Here is a 19,989-nt window from a genome sequence, read left to right as displayed (position 1 = left end):
TCGTAAGAAATAACTGGCTGTAGTCTTAAATAACGCGTTTAAGTCGCTGTATGCCTTGCTACCTACTTCTTTTGAAGTAGGTTAAAGAAAATCACTGAAGTCCGATGCGAACTATACAGGTTGATTGGTAATTCGACCTGTTTCTTTGAGGGAGTTATTATACTAAAGTTAATTTGCATTAATTTTGGACCAGACCAGACCAGTTTTGAAAAGCTTATTATTCTAAGTTATTAAGCTTATTATTATAATGAAATTAGTTCCGTAGTCTTAACGCCAACGGTCATTATATTTCTTTTGAGTATTCCTCAATTATATAAATAAAATCTACAGATATTTAAATAATTTACTTATGATTTAATAACCGCTTATTTTTACAGTTATGGATTTTTTGACTTGTTTTTTACCCGAAAGCCCGAAGGAGGGTCATGTTTTTATTCAACGGAGTTGTTTATTTATCAATTATCAGAAAACGCTTTTTTAGCATAATTACCAATTTTAGGTAGATAAACGATATTTCACTCAATTTACGAGTAGATCCCTAGTTGACCGGACCAAAAATATTGCAATGTAGCTCTAGTAATTACCTAACCTCCATAGTAATAGCTCGAATTACCAAACACCTTGTAGAAGTAGTTTAGGTCGCCCACGCACAGCAACAATGACAAAGTTTACAAGCCACAACGAGTGACAAAAGACTTTCTGCGACTTAATTTCCATTTTTTTTCACATATGGGACGTATGTGGCATAGCGTAGATGCCAACTTTTAGTTATGTTACGATGTTTCAATACTTCTCGAAGCGAAAAACTATTTCCCCATTCAACCGTCTAAGTACCTCGTCGGAGGGCGTAGCAAATAAAAGACCGAATACCAACGCCAAGCGCCAATGGCATATACAAAATAAGACCCTAGCCCGACCCGAACTCGGTGTATAGGCAAATTGTGATCGTCACGAAAACGACTAAGGTCACGCGTCAGTGGCCTGACATTATTTGTCGGAGTGGATCGGAAAGCAATTTCGTCTAACACGAGACTATTTGTCACACATAAAACTTGATCTATTGATGCCCCGAAGACCCCTGAGCTGGGTATCAAGCTACCGGACCTGCATTAAACATAGGAACACTTCATTTTAGATATACAAACAAGCGTACACCTCACTCCATGTTACTGATCAATAAATTACACAAATTAAATATAAGATAAGTAAAGAGTACTTGCTGAAAGAATTTTAAAGAAATGATCTTTTGAAGACAATTCTTATAGCAATCAATTTACTCTGGAAAGCCTTTTACAGCTAAGATATTGAAAGGATGATGAAAAAATACTCAAAAGAGTGTAAAAGATTCATCTGTCTGCCTTGGAATTGATATTGGCAGAAAATAAATACACGTGCCTCAAAACGTATGCAAAGAGAACCGTAAGACAACATTTTTGGGCGTTTTCAAATAATTAAAGCACTTGAAGAATAGGTACTTGGAATAATTTATGTATAGAGCCGCTGATGAAGCCTTTACGGGCCTAACAATTCAAAACAATTGAATTTGTACAGGTGCAGCAATCGGGAATCCTGTCACTTTTGGAACGGACATCATTTTACATAGTTGTTGCGGGTAACGGGTCGAGTCAAATACACTGCAACGTGTCTATAGAGGTGTATATATTTGCAGTGTTGGCGGATGATGTCAGCCGGGATACAATGTACGTCGGGCATGTTCCGAGTGTCAGTCAGTAGCGCGAATAAATGGCTCACGTACATTGCCAACGGGATTTTCGGTTTCGAATAGAAAATGGGATTGGCTCGTCTGTCGTCGAAACAAGAAGCTCCTAAAGTCGGTCTCGGTGGCACTGCACGGATAAGCCGGCAGCATAAAGTGGTCAGCACGAATATTAACGACTGTCCTGTTCTCTTCTGTTTTCGAGAAGTGCTAAAAGAATCACACATACGGCATACATACTGCTATGTCTTGAACGACACATATAATTGTTTTAGCTGTGCTGACCGCACCGCTCTGTTGACTTTGCTGCGGTACAGCCACGCAGCCCGCAGTTTCGTGCGACGACGCTAAGTAGTTAACTGTGTCAGCGGTCGTACCCCTTGGACATCGCCAAGCTTTAATGAAATACTCTCGTCTCCTTCTTCATTAACGACGAGATTAAAAACTTGTCAAATAACGACTAGGCAGGCCAGATTTAAATTGAATTTAAAAAAGTCAGGAGCGAGTTGGATTGAGATCTTGAGACAAGGAACCCTAAAAACTTTTTATTTAAGTCATCGTGTTGCATATTCGTACATATACTATACAAAATTGACTTAAATGATTTCAGATAAAGTAGGCAAGTAAATCAATCTAAAAACTTAAAATTAAATTCGGCTCAAATAAGACGGTTTGCCTTTTTCAAAACATTTTTCTTTGGAGAAATAACATTAGAACCTTTTTATTTCACCTATTTGCAGGCTTTTAATAGTTAAATCAATCAATCTGCTGAGCAGGGATCCTCTATTTTTTGCCAGTTCTTTTAATTAGATATTTTAACAAACATTTTACCGCCTGTTAAACCTTGGATTAAATCTAGTACTTAATGATATCGTTATTAAGATACGAGTATTAAAGATCTTAGCAGACTTTGTGGTACAGTCACCAGCACCAATATCTGACACAACAAGCGTGCATAAATATCTGATACGACTCTATTTCTAGGGCCGGAAGGACGTGTAAGATATTTTTGACTGTACATACCTTGCTAGTTTCAAAACTGTCAAAAACTTATGTTACCTTCATCTTTCCGGGACGAAGCTTTCAAAGAACTCGAAGTAAGATCTTAATTTCTGCAGTATAAACGTGATATAGAATGATAACATCTATGACTCTTCATATTAGTCTTACAACTACACGAACAAAAGACAATGTAACCTAAAAGATGGATTATGTAAATGAAAAATCCTTAAGTGACACATAGCGCAGCTTGTGGTTTTCTTAGGCTTAAGTGACACATACACTCGACGCCGCACTCATTAGACATGATCAAACGTTAATGCCGCCTAGCTCTCCGTCATTAATTTCTCTTAGTGGAAGCGTTAATAAATTATGTTAACAGGAGCGTTTACACGCTAAGCGTATGTGTTAAAAATATAAAGTGTGAGTAACTGTTTAGAACGTGTAAGCACACTTAAAAATGCACCCGTTTTTAAAGAGCGCGTTGAAATAAAAATATCATTGAAACCGTGATTATGTGATATACTCGTAGAGATTTTAATATTGTTTACAAAGTGAGCTTCATTTGAGTAACCACTTTAGTTGTTTGGATCAAATGCATACACGCATAACGTTAGCAAAGCATCGTTTAAATAATTAATTTAAAGATATCTTATCTTACAAATCCTACTACTATTATAAATGTGAAAGTTTGTGAGTGAGTGCGTTTGTGAGTGAGAGTCTTTGCTACTTCTCCACGCTGAAACCGCTAGACGGATTTGGATGAAATTTGGAAAGTTAGTTTATAACCTGGATTAAAACATAGGATACTTTTTATGCCGATATTCCCACGGGATAGGGATAAAATCTCGAAATAACAACCGCTGGGTTTAGAGTCATGAAATTTGACATAGGTGTAGGTAGGATTTAAGGTCAATGAAAACCGCGATGAAATTTTAAGGGAATTCCGACATGAATTTAATAAAATCCCGAAATTTAAATTCAACTGCAGTATTATAAATGCGAAAGTTTGTGAACGTGTGAGTGAATCAGTGAGTGAGCGAGTGAGTATGTTTGTTACTCCTTCTTGCTGAAACGGCTGGACGGATTTGGATGAAATTTGGTATGTAGAGAGTCATGAAATTTGACATGATTGTTTTTAATGTAACGTTAATGAAAACCACGATTTAATTATCAGGAATTCCCACAGGAATTTTTAAAATCCCTAAATTTCAATTCAGCTGCCGGATCTAATGATTTACGTGTGCGAAGCCGCGGGGAAACACTAGATTAATCTAATTTAATTAAAGAATAACCGCATTTCTAATTAATCTTGTTATCCCGAATATTAGCATGGATGTGGATACAATTACATTATTACGATATGCTTAAATACATACGTATTTATGTATGGATTTTGGCTTTGTTCCGGTGAACGTTTTTTAGTATGGAGATTTCCAGTCTTATTATATTTCGTCTATGAAAAACTCACGGTATATCTATACAATCTGTGTCTTCTGATCTAAATTAATGTAAGAAAAAGGTAGTTTGTGATTGATTATTTGTTTCTATGTAGGGGGTTATCCTCTAGAAGAACTGAACCGATATCCCATTAATACTATAAATGCGAAAGCTTGTAAGTCTATTTGCTTGTTTGTTACTTCATCACGTCTAAACCACTGAACCAATTTAGATGAAATTCGGTATAAGTCCAGACATCTAGTTTGAGTCTCGGAGAAGGACAAAGGATAGTTTTTATCCCGGATAATTGCATAGTTCCCGCGAAATAGCGATAAACGAATTCTGTGCGGACGGAGTCGCGGGTAACGGCTAGTTAAAATAAAGAGTTCACTAATCGATAGCTACAATATCTAGATGCTATCTAGACTTTTATATCGGTAAAGTGCAAAGTTCCCGCGCGACGTAGAAGAAGTTGCTGTCAAGAGCTAGTTAGTATACCTACTAACAATAGTTTACAATAATAGAGCGTCGAATGATATTTCTACACACATCACGGAAGTAACATTTATCGCTTACCAAAACTAACATCAATTTAGTCGTTAGCGTAATCGTCTATGGTTCACTTAAATGGACATTTAGTATAAACGTAGCAGCCCAATTTCGACATGACATCCTAATGTAATATTGAAATTGGACGAGCGGAGACGTGTGGGAATAAATCAGGGACGCAACATTTGGCGATAATTTAATATGTGGGAATAAAGGCCAAGTGAAGTATGCGAGGATATTGCGCGCCCGCGCCGCGCCCCGCCGATCTCGCCTAACGAGACACTTATGAAAAAAACTGACTTTTCGCGTTTAGAGATCCTTTACTTTATTTTTGAATATGAACGGATCGAAACTGTATTTATTAAAGAGAACTCTATTTATTACACAAACAATTGTAGAGAAAACTAAGAACATAACATACTTTACATTTGTTTGTAGTTCAAAATCAGACACGACCTGGTTGCATTTATTTTTTCAATAACCTCAAGCCACAATAATCTCGGAAAACTATGTCAGATAGACGGATAAAGCGGTTCACTGTGAATACTTGTTCCTTGAAGCGAACAGTAATGATAATGAACGGAACGCTTCAAACTCTCGTTGCGAATTTAACTGACACGCTCATGCTAAACTGTACGGTATGAATATTATTATAATGAACCGTTTGTAGAGGTCGTAAACGAGCAGTAAAAACTGCTAATCATTAAATATTACGAGTTAAGAGATATTATTTTTTGTCGTACCTATGTAAAAGTAGTCTTATCGTAATATCCTATCGTATCATGGAGTCGAAATTGATTAAAGGTAGGTTTGACGCAGTCGACATCTGGCGGCGATGTCACCGTGTCTTCACAAGGAGTAATATTAACAAAGTTTTATTATAATCTTTCAGCTTTATTCTTGGAATTTAGTTGCTTCTTTTTCTCAAATAAGAATCTTTGTCGCTTGACATTTAGATACAAGCAGGCTTCTCTCGCTACAGTGGGCTTCGGGGAGACGCTTCCTTCGCTTCCGACTACGGTATTAACGCCCTTATTTACGTTTGTAAATAGTTTAATTATGTACTGTATATACAAATTGAATCAGGTACTTCAAAAACTCTAGCAATTAAGGAATGTTTCATTGCAATTTATAAAAACTTACTTTGTAATATAATGATGAACAATATGTCCCTAAAATCGCGGCTTTACCCCAGTTGCAGATAGCATCTTTCATATAAACCATGTCCAGCTGATTACTACGTATCATACGTACGAAAATTGCTTTTTACTAAGTAATATGAATTTTAAGAAAGTTGGTGTCAGTTTTATGATTTAAACTCGGGTTTTGTGCCGTGTACTTTGGTTTTAGAGCAGCTCTATATTTTGGCACAGTTGCATGCGCCATGATCACGAGACGACCCTAAAACCAAGCTACGCTAAAACCTAAAAACTAAGCTTCTCTAAAACCCAAGTAGGCAGAACAAAACCCGAATTTAAATCATAAAATTAGTAATGACTGCGATAGTCTAAAACATTTTGGTGCCAGTTTCGTGGGGTTACTATTGAAAAGAGATCCCTAAGGTAGCAATGGCTAAAATACTTAATGTTGCAATACCAACAAAATAAATCAGAACTTATTAATAATATAAAACTAATTAAGATGAGAATACAAAAACATAATGACAATCGATGATTTTGTAACTTGGTGCCTTTTTCACAAAGTTGGAGAAAAAATAAAGATCCTCTTAGTCCGCATTATGATACAAAGCCTTTCCTTTTATCGCAAGAAGGACACATACATCTGTACTACAAGTCAAAAACATTATTTTGTTTGAGAGAGCTGATAGATGGCACAAAGAACTGGATAAGAACTGAAAATATTTCCAAGAAAAACCAAAGTAAGGTTTACGTAATCAAATAAATAATCTGAAGCCATCAAAACATTTACTTACACAAATTATCATATTATACGAAACGTGTTTTCAATCTACTACTAGCTTCCATTCAGCACAAGCTTTTACTTGCTATATTCTTATTTAAGCATGAGTTTTAAATCATTAGTGAAAAATTACATTAACAAATTAAGTATATTCAATCTAAAGTGACTAACTGCGGTGATAGCAAGTATCACGACGAAACTGGTGCATGTGTGCAATAGTATACCCAAGGGAAAGCGGTTAGGTGTTAAAAAGTTAGCAATCGTGGTGAACCATTCGTTAGCACGATAACAGCAAGTTGCATCTGCTCTTGCTTCAGGATATTCCACCCATCAGCATTACATTTAATTATTTCTTTTTAGTATTAATCAAGATAAAACGCATAATTTCCAATTGATTAAAAGGTACATCTAATGTTATCTTGTTGTGATTAAATTAAAACTTTATTTTCGATGCATAATAATATAAAGAACGTACAAATGGCTAACTTGATGTTCTTTTGTTTTTAGCAAAGTTTTGTCCGAATTGTTGTTTGGAAGCAATCGACTTACCTCCGCTCGAAAGAACTCGGTCCCGATTTATGTCGTTAGTATTTATAAATTCTCGGTTAAATTTAAGGAGTGTTTAGGTAAGTACTTTGGATTAGATAAAAAACAGTGGGGATGTTAATCTTAAGTCTGCCAAATTATTGTCATTATCATTACCTCATAATCACGTAAAGAGAGAGAAATACATGATTTGTACAGAAACGGAGCTATTAATATTTATTACTTAGCCCTTTTGGGGTGCATTTTTACCTCCCACCACAGCCCTTTTGAGGTGCACATCCATGGGGAATACCTAGGATAGTCGTATTGGGCACCAAATTAAGCCAATAAAACAGAAAAACTTTTGCAGCAATTATTTCCGGTTTGATGTTTTTTTTTTATATCCCTAATGACCTGATGAATGTTAAAGAAAACAATGGTAATGTAATAATTTTCTACAAAAAAATGGATAACATTTTCTAGACATTTCAGCCAAGCTTTCGAAACAGATTGAAAGACCTTTTAACTTACGTACCCCGCAAACTTAATCGATTTGATACAATCACGAAGCCAAGGAATAGTTTGTAAACAATGTAACGATATCATTAGCGAATAATTGTCGAGTAAATGGCGCCGTACAGCGTATCTACAGAAACTGATGGATGTATTTGTAGCGAATTAAACGGAGGGAGCCGCAAGGCAAATGTGCGCAGCCTGTGCCTCATTAACTCTAATAGTGCTACATTAATCTATGTTGATGAAAGTAATAATGAGCTTCATGACTCTGATCGATCCCTCTTCGCAACCTTGAAAGCGTAAAAGGAAAGATAAAACGTGATTTGGGTATTCTTAAATACTGTTGTACTGTCTGTGTGTGTGTCTGTGTACTGTTGTACCCATGTGGTGTCGGGTTACAATTACACCTCTCCATTTCTTCCGTGGATGTCGTAAGAGGCGACTGAGGATAATATAGGTTTAGGTACACCGTAGGCAACAGGCTAGCAACCTGTCACTATTGTACCGTTGTTGTCAAACTTAAAACCTAAAATTGCTAAAAGTGGCTCCGAAGCGGTAACGTTACGTCTGCTTTGCCTACCCTATTTGGGAATACAGGCGTGATGTTTGTGTGTGTGTTAAATACTGTTCAAAGACTAGCATAATGATTATTAGTCACCCAAAAATAGAACGTGTTATTTTTGATTTTTGTAATTTTAAGGGACATTTAACAGGTGAAATGAAGATAAAGTCTATACACGATAAAATTTGGCCATGCAAGATCTGGTGTTAGTTTGCAATGAATGCTAATTTTCAAGCAGCACTTTTTAAGTAGGTAAATTTGAATATTAAAAATACTTTAGTTAGGGTGTTTAAGAAAATTTAAATTGAGACTATTCTCTGCACATAAATTATTAAGTAATTAATTCTTGATTACCTTTCAAATAGCAAGTTAGGCCACCAGTGAGTCTAAAATGTAAACTACTATATAGTACATTGTGTCTTAAGGGAGGTAAATAAGGAATTACGAAAGAGGCGCCTATAAATATTTTAAAACGGACACGTTAACTTTGATCGCTTATAGTTTTACAGGCAAAATTCGTGAAAAACGTATCAATATCTTTTTCTTGTACTTTGTGGTTAACTTGAAAGAGTAACTCAAGCGTAAGAATAGTCACGAAAGAATGTTAAATTAGGCAAGGAACGAATGAGCTAGCCAAATGCGTCAAACGTTCCATATTAACGTCCCCAGCGAGTGAACACAACACAATAACACCAATACTTAACTCGGCTTGTTCGCCAGCTACTGGTTTCTGCTCCACAGCAGACTGATCCAATAAAATCCTTCTCAATCCGACTCACCGTTCCTTTACGACATCTAATGTATAAATGGAATATACGTCTTTGATCTCGGTTCACTTCGATCTAATATTTTTATGCTTCGATTGCGTGGTAACGTAAGGATATCAAATAAATATTACAATTACTATAGTTGCGAAAGGTAAGACTTTTCTATAAATTGTAAAGCTGTACAAAGTGTAAGGGAATTAAAAAATGAGCGCGTTGAGGGTAAGATTTGGGTGAATTACCGACTTTTCAACCTTGACAGCACCATCACGCGACGTACGGAATCGGTGTACGGAACTAAGTACCTCCATAAGCCCAGATGCGGCTCAAAACGCTCGGCATTCTCCCTGCATGCAGAACCAATTCGCTTTGTGGCTAATGGATACTGACATTAGAGATTTACTTTCCATACACAATTGTGATACATTTTAATGTTGGTCAAGTCAATGTCTCTAAACTTTAAATAAATAAGTTTTGTCATCTGTACTTGCGTTGCCTCAGCGATTAATGTTGCAACCAGTCACTGCTGCAGCCATTAACCGTTGAATAATTCCGCCCGGCGGAGATGATCGTGGCCGTGACCACCAGAATTTTACTACCAAATTATTGTATTGTCATTAGATTTACCTATTTTTTTTTTATTATAGCCTCTTTATTTCCATTTTGAATTACAGAACATAATCATATAAGTGTGCATGCATTACATATTTAAATTAATTATTATAGATACTAATTATTACTCGTACATAATATGCATTTCAAAAAAAATGTGCCTAATTAAATATGTTAAATTTCAACTCAATTGGATACCATGCCCTATACTTCCAAGTGCAAAATTGGAACTTCGTATCTTGCCGTCCCGCTGACGCTTATATTATTTAATACGAGAGTGAGATGGACGGTACGATACTGACTTGGATTTTCAAATTTCGTAGTAGCCCCCCAGGAAGAAAACGGTTTGCTAATTTACCAAGACTTACAAATACTTCAATAAATAGGTATCTACGAAAGTTGCAAGTTAAATAAAAACTTGTAAAATCTATCGTAGAGCTTCTGCGCTGCGAAATAATGTGCTATATTGGAAGTCGATTGCCCCGTTTTCGGTGCAATATCTCATATTTTTATCAAGTAACAAGCTATACTCCTACAGTAAATCCAATAATGTGTACAGAAAATTAAAAGTGGCTCTTGATATCCACAGCAGACTTGTACTTTGAATTTTTAGATACAATTAACTGTTGAAATACCGTTTTGATACTAAATGTACTAAAAAGTCAGAAGCTAATCATAGCGTAATTAGTTTGATAAATACATCTGCAGGGTCGTCTGTAATATTAATATAATTAATAAAACGAGATGACACAAAAGAGAAATGCTTCAAGAGGAAAATTGCAATGTTTCTTGACGAGGGAATTGCGGCGCGCGAGGCGCGTCGACACGCCAGCGAGATACAATACAACATCGCGATTGCGACGAATGAGAATAAAAATGTGTAATTCACAGATATTCGAATTCGGAACTAACCTCTTTTTAATTAAATTTAAATGTGCGAGGAAGACTGATTTCCTACGCCGTATTTACGACAAAATAATTTAGGTATTTGTAGGTTACATTACACACTTCATAAAAAGCCAAGTACGTCTCTTTTGAATTGGGATGCACCAAAAAAAATAACCTATGGTTTTTATTTTATTTTTGGAAAGAATAGGATATTTTAAGATACCATTTTCATTGTTTTTGAATTTGTATGAGTATTTTTTATATTTTTTTTACGAAATACGCTGGATGACGTCACAGTGAGACAGCCACGTTCCATTGCCTACAAAAATTCAGGTCGTACATAACATAATCTGTGGCATTACAATTTGACAATAATTCAAGCACGGCACCATCCTAAAAGAACCATGACAAATAGTTTTATTTATTTCTCTTCTTTTAGCTTCGATTATTTCTATGTTTGTTTAATGGTGTGATAGTAAATAGACATTTTTATTTAAATCTGATATTTAAATTCTTTTGTACTTACTTGTAACGTAGTAATTTAATAATTTAATTTGTAAAAATACATTGGAAATACTAGTATACATTTCGGACTTTACGATAAATGACAACTGTTTAAAGCCGGGTGCGCATCATGTGATTAAAGTTCTATCTTTGTCACTATTTGCTATTATAAGCAGAACAGCAACATTACAAACTGTCAATTTGCTTAATAGTGTAGACCTGCTTTATAACTGCCTTTGTGACGAGACACTGCAGGGGTCAAATGAAGGCCATTACTTAAATTTTGTTTATTTAATTCAATTTATCACATTTTTGGAATCTTATTTCTGAAAACGCTTCACAAAGCCTTCTCCAAATGGTTTTCGATTTATTATATGTTGTCAAAAATTAGGTTACCATTCCTTATCAAGTCCAGTAGAGTAACTAGTTGTATTTTGTAAAAAAAAACTCTTCGGCAAAAACCATCGACTAAAAAAAAATATATTGCCAGGAAAGGAATATAATTTTTTTTGGATAAAATCATCATTTTTCATACAAGTTTTTTAGTGACTGTAGTAGTTTTTATGGACTGTATTTGCATCGTCATCGAAGTTTTATAAATTGTACCTTGAGTCTATCCAACCACTGCAGCAAGTGAACCAAAATTCAATTCCAAGATTGACCCAAACACGGCATGTTAAATTAAAGCTTTTAGAAGGAAGTCACTTACAGGATTGTTGTCCTTGACACTGTTCATAATTTTGCAGTTTATTAAAATAAATAAATTAATAAGTAAACAATCGTAGGAAGTATTGTTACTAGTAAACCCGAATAGCATTATACGGCCAAAGTACGAACAGTGGCAAGTGGCGCAACGATCTCGTGTTGTGACTGTACGCGTATTTACTTTATGCTGCTTTAACTGCCACAATAGTGCAACATCAAGACTATACTTTATACAACTATCATGGAACCTCTACAATACTAATACATATACATACATATAGACATAGATAAATACATACATACGTACATACATACATACATACATAAATAAATATAAATGTATATACACAAACACAACGCAAACCACTACTTCAACCAAAATTACCCCTCGTGTAGGTGCCAAACTGAAAATCAGCGCTGGTCACATCATGTGATCAGCATTATGCTGAGTTTGGTACCCAGTGCCAACATGACTATAAACATGAATATTTGTAAACATTATCAATAAAATGTATAAATGTAACTTGATAAGTATTAATGTTAGGCATTAAAGTTTCATTTCATTTATTTCATTTCATCAACAAAAGATAGTCTGCGACTTATAACTTATTAAATACAGGAAACTGCTGACATTTTATAAGTTTGAAGTGACATAATGCGATTACAGCGCGGTACTCGTAGAGGTGTTCTGTCGGTGTTAATGGGTCACGATAACTGGCTTTTGAGATTTGACACTGACGGGTTTCCGCTTCAGAAAACAACCCTTCGTCAGTGTCAGAAACCAATGAACCCGAAAAGTATTACTTATCCGTTTGTCAGCTTTCTGATATTTCTTATAGTCATAATTCTTACAGTTCATTTGAAATCATTATGGGTAAGTCAGTGAACATACACATCCAAGATATTCTACTTCTTTACTTCTTACTAGTATAATCCAATCCAATAATAATAATAACATAATTATAATATTAATTATTATGTCATTGTTACTATTTTAATTGTTATAAATGTGAAAGTTAAGATGTTTCTTAATTTGTGTGTTTATATAAATAAGGAAAAAAATGCTAACAAACGTTTCCAAGCTTTGGTAGGTATTTTCATTTTCACAGCAACGAGACATTTAGCTTTGCACTTTACGCCACATCTAAGTTACAACTAACATGATTGTAACTTAAATGTGACGTAATAGATGTAGTAATTCAAAGAACAGACTGTTAAAGTTATGATGCAGTTTACGAATCACTTCAACCCCCTTTAAATCTATTTGTAGTGGCAAGATATCTGATGAGATGATTATTTTTAATTATAATAATAATAAAATAAATATCATGTGACACTTGACACCAATTGACCTAGTCCCAAACTAAGCAAAGCTTGTACAATGGACACTAGGCAACGGATAAACATACTTATATAGATAAATACATACTTAAATACATATTAAACATCCAAGACCCGAGAATAAACATTCGTATTATTCATACAAATATTTGCCCCGGCCGGGATTCGAACCCGGGACCTTAAGCTTCGTAGTCAGTTTCTCTAACCACTTGGCCATCCGGCCGTCAATTAATAATGACTTAAAATTCTTTCTTACACTGACGAATTACTGTCTACAAGTTGCTAAAATAAATCTGGAATAAGTAATTCATTGTTATCATAACCATCCCTTGTGAAAGTTTTTCATCGAAATTAATTCAAATTGAATGTAATTTTGGCTAAAATCTGTCTAAAATAGGACTTGGCTGTTTTCGGTACAAACTCAAACTAAAAAAAAAAACAGAAAGTGTGTGATAGAATGATGACTCCTACAGTATTTTCAACGGTACAAGTTATTGCTGTGTTTGAGTTTTCACACCTTTTTGTAATGAAATCATCTCAATCAAGACTTAGCACATTATTTACGGCATGATTTTATTGCTACCTTTTACTAGATACTAGGATCAGCCATTCAGCTGAGCCAGCCGATCCGGTTATCATCGCACGGAATCGAATTGGAGTTATCAAAATATACCGCAGCCAGCGCTTTGTTTTGTGTCGTACTGTGTCACAATCGGTTCTGCGAGTAACGTCACCAACAGAAACTTAATTAGAGAATCCTTTTCATTAAACAAACAATAGAATTCGTCAATTTCATTACGAATCCAACGGAGTAATAAAAGTATCCACTTACGCCATTATTTATAAATACTCGTACCACACACACACACACACACACACACACACACACACACACACACGCACGCACGCACACACGCACGCACACACACACACACACACACACACACACACACACACACACACACACAACTATTATTTACCAACTAATTAAACTAAACATGACTAAAACTATGATGACTAAGAGCGACGTGTCCCATCGTTAGAAATCAATTTCGGTAAGATATTCCCAAGGGAATAGTTGGTTAAGTAATAGCTTTTCTGTCGAGTGCCTTTTGGCACATCACTTTAATTAGTACTCCAGTGTCCAGTATCCATGGTTCAGTTATCTTTCTCGAGCACATTTTATCATTAGTCGTTCATTGGTCGTTCAGGGCTGTAAGATGTGCGACGTATCAGATACTGCGTGTCGCATAGTCATGTATCTTTTCGCGTCCAAACTAACGATTATGATAGTTGTTCGTCGGTAATACGTGATGGAGATACGATACTTACACCAAAATTATACAAATGTGTGGACCCACCCTAATAGCTGGCAGGGTGTAGTGAGGCAAATAGAGTTGCTACTGAAAGTACATGTCAAACTGATTCGTGTATCAGGGTGGAACCTTTAAATAATCTATTTCACTATGATTTCCTTGACAAAAGTATGGAATATCAACATGACATTTCTACTAAAAGCGGAAACACAAAGGTTTCACTCTGGTACGTGGATTCCTATATGATTCAGTTTGAGAAAATGCTAATTAAACTAGCTTTTGACAGCAAGTTCGTCTGCGAATAATTTTTTTTTTCGACAGAATTATTTTTGCACTTTTTTTTTATGACAAAGGAATGTAAACGAGCGAATGGGTCACCTGAACGTAAGTGATCACCACTGCCCATGGACACCCGCAACACCAGAGGGATTGCAGGTGCGTTACCAACCTAGAGGGCTAAGATAAAATGCCGCTTGTGCCAGTAATGTTGCATGTTGACAATGGTAGTATGGATTACGGAAAAGTAAGACTAACACAGAAAAAAAATGTCAATAATTATATACAAGCCACCGTCGCTGACATCAGGTTTTACTAATGATTATTAAGCCATTCCAAAATAAATGTGCAAGGTCACTATACGAGTATTACGGTCGCTCATACAAACATGTTTTTTTTTAGCAGAAACAGACCCATTTGCTACTAGTAAGTAACATAAGTACTCCAGCCAGGCAATTGGCTCACAATTAAAACAAAAGTCTTTACATAAACTTAAAATAACGTTAAAACATAACCAAGAAATATAACAATAGCTATTAACTCTTTAATAACCTTTTTATAACCATTAGGACTGTAAATATGTAAATTTTCCTCAAGCTGGAACAGAACGGTATTCGTTGAGAAAGGAATTGGAAACGGCATAAAGAGTAAAGCCATCCGACTTACGCATAAGCCCTGCCATAAAAAACAGCAATCAACTAACGAAATCTTACTTAATAATATTAAATAAACAGGAGTCAACAAATAGATAAACATCAGACAAGAATCGTTCGCACTTTTTGTAAAATATGAAGAATATTCCGACCATTTAGCTGTAATCAATATAATGACTCTTTATTGATCACCAGAATATAGCCAGTAGAATAGATAATAACAAAAAATTTAGCCGACTACAAAAAGCCATGAAAATAATTTTCTACCCGCCTGAAGTTGGTGCCTCAGCACGAGCCAGCAGGAGTGGAGCTATAGTCGTCTCTCTACCTCACCTACATACATACTTCAATCACTGCTGGATCAGGCTGGAGCACCGACTTCAGACTGGGAGAAAATTATTTTCATGGTTATTTGTAATCGGCTCAATTTTTATTCATTTTTTTCACGCTTTTTAATGTAAAAGATCTAATATGCAATAGTTGAATATGACCTTTTACGAAAAATTGCTTTTTCCGATGTAGAGACGTTCATTATTGAGGAGTCCTGGTGCTTCATCACATCACCCATTCCATTTCACCATTATACATTACAACGAGCTTAAATTGCGTAGCAACTGGGGTAAAGTAATTGAAATTCAACCCGTGAAGTACTTGTTATTGCGTAGTCGCTCTGTTGGTCAAATGTGGTCTTCATTATCAGTTCCACTTCACCAAATGATGATTTTCACAAGCAAATGCACGAGTTACTACTAAATATGTCGAAATTACCATAGGTGTCCCACAATATTTGAAGAGTTCCCTCAATTTCCTTAGGATCCAATCATCAGATCCTGATTTGGGGCTTATGGGATCTAATTGAAAGCATTCCTAGACGAACGAAAAAAAATATTTACAAATCTGTTCATAAATGACGGAGTGCTGAGGTAACAAACATAAAAAAACCGAATTGATAACCTCCTCCTTTTTTTGAAGTCGGTTAAAAACAGAGGTATCTAAATGGAGAAAAATCGTGCCAGAAATAAACCAATATTACAAATCTAAAAATGAAATGAAAAAATAAAATGACAGAACTTTTGCATTATTTTAACAAATATTTCCCAATAAAAAAACCGTATCAATGTTATTCTGTCAGCGAATATCGTTAAACTAATATAGCAATTTTAGGCAAGGTACTTTTTGTTTGTTTCTTGTTCTTTCATGTGAATTGGCATTTTTAAGGCGAACTTCTTCGTGACGGAGTTGTAACGACGTATAAAGTGGCATTTATGGTTCATTCCGTGACGGTGTTCGCGCTAGTTTCGCGAGTTTTGCGATCGATATGCCGCGTTAGCCGCAATCCCATCCGAAAATCGCATGACGTTTTATGAGGTTATGAAATAATACCATTGCGAAATTGCGGCGAAGATGTGAAATTACGGCGTGGCGGGAGTTCGCGGGGAGCCGCCGCCAGTACACATTCGTAAAGTAACTTTTGCCAATTAAATTAGAACAAGACGGTTGGTATACCCACAAACAACTTATTATGCTGTATTAATAAAATCGGCCACGCGCAGTGTATATTTCCGTCCAAATATGCAGCAAATATTCAATATTAAGTTTTGATCGACTATATTACTGGTTAACTCTCTAGGCCGCGATAGTAGTAGTCAGTAGTAGAAAGATAGGTTTAAAATCCATTATAATACTGGTATATAGTACTAGTTAGCATCATTTTTTTTGAAATTGTTCAAGCCAACAGTTTAGCTTATGGAGGGACACGTCTGATATTTCCAAGTGGCTCTTCCTTAAATAGAAAAAGGGTCTTACTTACCTACTGAATACTATGGGTTTAGACGACAAAAAAAACATCTCCCACTTTACGTGTAAGGCAGGTACAAACAGGTACCTACCTACCGGCTATCTTAAGAAACTACCATGTCTATTACTTCAAAATTTTAATTTTCCATTTCCTTTAGTAAAGTCAGCGTAGTTAACATATTCATGCAAAATTACAGCTTTCTAGCACTATCATTCTCTAACTAAGCTAAGCCGCAGACGGACGGACACGGCAAAACTATAAGGATTTCTTGTAGGACTACAGAACCGTAGACAGGCATCTTAAGAACCTCAGAGAAGTGAAAAACAGTAGGTTATAAGTTGATGATTTCCAGTGGAAAATATTTAAGATCAATACAAATTGCGGCTAGCAAAATATCAGTACCCGCTGCTACACTGTTTTAACGCAATCGTTTTAAATTAATAGGAAGCCCGGGAAGACGAAATAAGCACCGTTTTAAAAGCATTGCATGAAATGAATTTCATTTTAAATAGGCTCAAGCAATTTGGCAACATAGCCGAGAAAAAGCTGTATTTTGCTTTCACGGTTCATTGCTCTTCCGCAAATTACTACAGTAAACGGCGCACGTACTGCGGCCGCCCCGCACAATGCATTCCTGTAATTATGCCGAAAGGCCGCGAGCTCTGAACACGGTCCGGGCCCGGCAAAGCTTCGCGGCCGCCACCACGCGCGCCAGAAATCAAACAACGAGTTGCAACCAACGCTAGCATGCAAGCGTTTAGATAAATGAGGACGCGGGCCGACCGGCCCCCCAAAAAAATAATTGTGCCGCTATCCTCGCTCGCACAAAGCTGAAATATTTTTAGTGAATGTTGAACGTTCCATCGTGAAACGTAACAGATGTTTCACTTTTGTTTATTACAGGCACATGACGTTAGCTTTATTTTAAACTGTAAAAAACTTGTGTGTAAAAAGGAACATTTTGGCAAAAACTACTTCTGAAACGATACTGCTTTTGACTACTTCCTGAAATCTCTCGTGGGATACAAAGCCAGTTTGCACGAAAATTGTCTACAATTGTCTTTTTTCAGGAAGTCAGCACAAGAGAATGTGGTAATTACCGGGTTGGATGGTCGATAACGAGTAACGTTGAACGCTCGCCAGGTGAATGGTGGGTATTGAACACGGAAATGGTAGTTGCATCCGGCCGCAACAATCGGAGTGCGCGTCGGCCGTCGCGCGTCGCGTTCACCGCTGCTATGTAGGTAGGTACCTACTCGTCACTCGGTTCCTGCACACTCGTAAAATATCGACAACTCCCAAATTTTGCTGAGGCCTTGTCTCTATTGACACATTGAAGTGAAAAATACGTTTAAGTATTGGCTGGGTGCGAAGTACTAGGTGGGGGTAATGAAATCTATCGCAGCGCTAATAGTGGCCAAAAGTAGAAATAATGTAGGCTCTGTCATCTATCATACTCACATGAATCTGTCATTAACAAAACAATTTAAGTAGACACAACTGCCTAATTTTGGTAATAGATGTTTGTCTTCTTGAATTATTGAACACAGTCCCTGTTTAGTTCTTAATTCCTCTACATCCCGGACATATCCAGCAGATACCAACAATTTTCCTTTTGAAACGGTTTGTGGTTGAAATTTTATATTGAGCAATACACACAAAACCGGTCGTCAAAATAATACGTATTTTGAACTGAAAACGATATTTAATTTATTACTAGCGATACAAGAACAATGATATATGTTTACTATTATGAAAAGAAACCATTAAAGTAGCTTTATTTTTTCGTTTTACAATAAAAGTACGACTAAACATGAAGTAAACAAACTGACATAACCAAAATAAAACACACTTTTTTAATAAATTTTACTTAAGTACCTTATTAAATTTCAATGACCAAAAATGAATTCACAGCCCTTCGTCCACCCAAATCACGGTATCACAGTAATTTTGTATTATAAATTAATACGTGATAGGTTTGATTTTTGTCACAATGTCGCAATGAAATTTCAAATCGTCAGAACCTCAGAGCCGACAACCTTGCGGACGCCAGGTGGCGCTGATCTCGTGCACAGAGCCAATAGCATTTTGGACTGTCTGCACTGTGTGGTTGCGTGACGAGGCAGTTTTCCGAATATTTGTTTATCTGGTAGGCAATTTAAGGCAAGTAATTAGTATTCGGAATATTTCCTTTTGTGGCTCACCGCCTTACTATTAAAGCTCTTTGATACTAAAAACAGCGTACATATTCAATGGCGGGCCTGATTAACAAGGCACCAAATTATTCTCGTAACATGCTATTTTCTGTGCGAATGAACAATCAGTGTTATCTCTTGCTTCGAGTTGAACTGTACATGAAGTTTTGGAGTCTGAATAACATGAGCATTTACGCAAAATACATGTTTACGTGGCGAAGTTAGAGCACAGTGGCGACAGGTAGTCGGGAGTGCAACTGTTTGTTCGCGCCCAGATTTGCCACAGGAAAATGTCTCAAGTATTTTCATGACGAACGTGAAAAATTTTATCTACGATGCAACACTCTCTAAGATTCCAATGCTTGCTTTAATTTGTTGATAAAGGCTTCACTTAGTTAATTCGCCATTTAATATATAAATAAATATAAATATGAAATTGTTTGTGAATTTTTTGCTAGATCGAATTTGTTCGTTTATTTAAATAAATTCCATTTAAGTAAAGAACGCACTGTCATTTCTTAACCGACTTCAAAAAAAGGAGGAGGTTATCAATTCGGTTGTATGTTTTTTTTTTTTTAATGTTTGTTACCTCAGAACTCCGTCATTTATGAACCGATTTGAAATATTTTTTTTGACTTCGTCTAGGAATGCTTTCAATTAGGTCCCATAAGCAGCAAATTAGGATCTGATGATCGGATCTTAAGGAAAT

General features: G+C 36.0%; 1 protein-coding gene across 12 annotated transcripts in view; it reads right to left on the bottom strand.

The window, feature by feature from the left end:
• CadN (neural cadherin) overlaps positions 1-19,989 on the bottom strand; it is a 409,301-nt gene that overhangs the window by 103,130 nt on the left and 286,182 nt on the right. The gene's annotated exons all lie outside the window — the stretch shown is intronic.

The sequence above is a fragment of the Choristoneura fumiferana genome, chromosome 3, assembly GCF_025370935.1.
Source record: "Choristoneura fumiferana chromosome 3, NRCan_CFum_1, whole genome shotgun sequence".
Classification (NCBI taxonomy): Eukaryota; Metazoa; Arthropoda; class Insecta; order Lepidoptera; family Tortricidae; genus Choristoneura; species Choristoneura fumiferana.
The sequence above is the reverse complement of the archived record's forward strand: the minus strand, read 5'-3'. Positions and strand labels throughout refer to the sequence as shown.